We start from the raw sequence: 2,367 nt of genomic DNA, 5'->3' as shown, positions 1-2,367 counted from the left end.
TGTATTTTTTGTTTATTTAGCATCATCAAGTTCAGAAGGCAGTGTCTTATAAGTCACTTGTGCTATTTACTGAACACCTCTTATATGCCAGGTATTATGATAATGTTTTCTTTCCTAATTGAGTTTTTATTGGTTGTTCTGAGGATTAGTATAGACATTTCAATTTGTACACAATTCTTTTTTTTAAAATTTTTAAATGTTTTATTTATTTATGAGAGAGAGACACACACACAGCATGAGAAGGGGAAGGTCGGAGAGAGAGAGGGAGACACAGAATCAGAAGCAGGCTCCAGGCTCTGAGCTAGCTGTCAACACAGAGCCCGACATGGGGCTAGAACCCACGAACCGTGAGATCATGACCTGAGCCGAAGTCGCAAGCTTAACCGACTGAGCCACCAGGTGCCCCTGTACACAATTCTTAATGTACATACCAAAAGTCTAAGAAATCATGTAGTTGTGATTCTTTTCTAAAAGTCATTCCAGTGACTTCCTGGCTAAAAATTTGGAGGCAAATTTTTCTTAACAGTATATCAAGTACCAATATCTTGAAACATTAACATGCGATTACATTGTTAAGGCCCATCAATTCACATTTATTTATTTATTTGTTTGTTTGTTTATGAGACAAAGAGTGTGCATGTGTGTGTGCGGGGGAGGGGGCAGAGGGAGAGAGAGAATCTTAAGCAGGGTCTATATCTAATGCAGAGCCCATTGTGGGCCTCAGTCTCATCCATGAGATGATGACCTGAGCTGAAATCAAGAGTCTGACACCTGAGTGAACTGCTCAGATGCCGCCTCACATTTTAATATCATAGAGACTATTTACTCAAATTTTCAATCTTGCACAGAACATTAAGAAAGTTACTAGGAAAACCGGATTACCATGACCAAGAAGTTCCACAATACTCAGAACTCTGACAAGGAGAACCAAGATCAAGGAGTGCTTTCCTCGGGAAACAATTCTACCAAAAACAATAGGGAATAGAAGTAATTAAAAATGTTCAAGACATAGTCAATGCACAATTGACTCCAAATTGCCATTTAGTATGCTCCGCATTATAGGATAGAAAGACTACCCCATCTATGGAATCTTAAGCTGACATCCAAGACAATTAAAGCTTCCCATATTCAATATCCCACTATTTTCTGGTTGTACAAAAAATACACAACCAGCAAATGATTTCACCTCTTAAAAAAATTTACACTTAAAAAATGAGATGAGGTGGATTCCCTCCTTAAAAATGTTTCTAGAGCTCCTAAAACATTGAATTTACAAAATATTTGATAAAAATATTCCTTAAGGTTGTATAAGAAAGGAGACAAGGACCACTGATAAGACATGGGATATGATATAAATCAGACTTGGCTTCTTTCTCTTCTGCTTCATCAGAGGCTGGACTCTCCTCATTTTTAGTTTCTCTGTTTTCTGCAGATAAGTCTTTCTTTTCCGGGTGCCTGAGTGGTTCAGTCAGTTAAGGACCAACTCTTGATTTGGGCTCAGGTTTCTGAAATTGAGTCCCACCTCAGGTTGACAGCATGGAGCCTGCTTGGTATTCTCTCTCTCCCTCTCTCTTTGCCCCTCCCCTGCTCATGCATACACACACACTCTAAACAAACAAACAAATAATTTTTAAAAAGGCTTCTTTTTTTTCTTGTTTAGCCAATACAGCCTGTTTTCCCTTTGCTCCCCCTTTCCCCTTTGTTTCTACATTTTTGTTTGAAGATTTATCCTTTCCTGTCACCTTTTTTGGCTTCATTTCCACTTTTGCAAAAGCAGGTTTGGCTAACAACCTCATCAGGTTTTCTCTTGTGCTCCCCTTTCGCCGCCCTTGGGTGGAGCTCACCTTCCTCTTGGACATCATGGTAACGGGCCCTCAAGTGCCCAGAGCCTTTGAAAAGCTGGGCTGCCTGGTCACTGCAGCTCCTGCCACCAGAGCTTCTGTGACCAGCCTGATAATTTCTTTTTTTTGTTGTTGTTGTTTTTTGTTTTGTTTTTTTTTTTTTACAAATAGTTTATTGTCAAATTAGTTTCCACATAACACTCAGTGCTCATCCCCACAAGTGTCCTCCTACATGCCCATCCCCCCCTCCCCCCCACATCCATCAGTCCTCAGTTTTTGTCAGCATTCAAGAGTCTCTCATGGTTTGCCTCTCTCCCTTTCCCCCACCATTTCCGCCCTTCTTCTCCCCCTTGTTCCTCCGTCAAGTTCCTCCTAATCCTCCTATACGTGCAAACATATGATATTTGTCCTTCTCTGCCTGACTTATTTCGCTCAGCATAACACCCTCAAGGTCCATCCATGTTGCTACACATGGCCAGATTTCATTGTTTCTCATTGCCATGTATTATTCCATGGTATAGATAAA

At 40.5% G+C, this 2,367-nt stretch overlaps 1 pseudogene; it reads right to left on the bottom strand.

Annotated features, from left to right (window-relative positions):
- Positions 1–1,256: 1,256 nt before the first annotated feature.
- Positions 1,257–1,859, bottom strand: LOC144222418 (non-histone chromosomal protein HMG-14 pseudogene; annotated as a pseudogene).
- Between the last annotated feature and the right edge of the window lie 508 nt (positions 1,860–2,367).

Source organism: Crocuta crocuta, unplaced genomic scaffold (genome assembly GCF_008692635.1).
Source record: "Crocuta crocuta isolate KB4526 unplaced genomic scaffold, BGI_CrCroc_1.0 scaffold409, whole genome shotgun sequence".
Classification (NCBI taxonomy): Eukaryota; Metazoa; Chordata; class Mammalia; order Carnivora; family Hyaenidae; genus Crocuta; species Crocuta crocuta.
The sequence above is the reverse complement of the archived record's forward strand: the minus strand, read 5'-3'. Positions and strand labels throughout refer to the sequence as shown.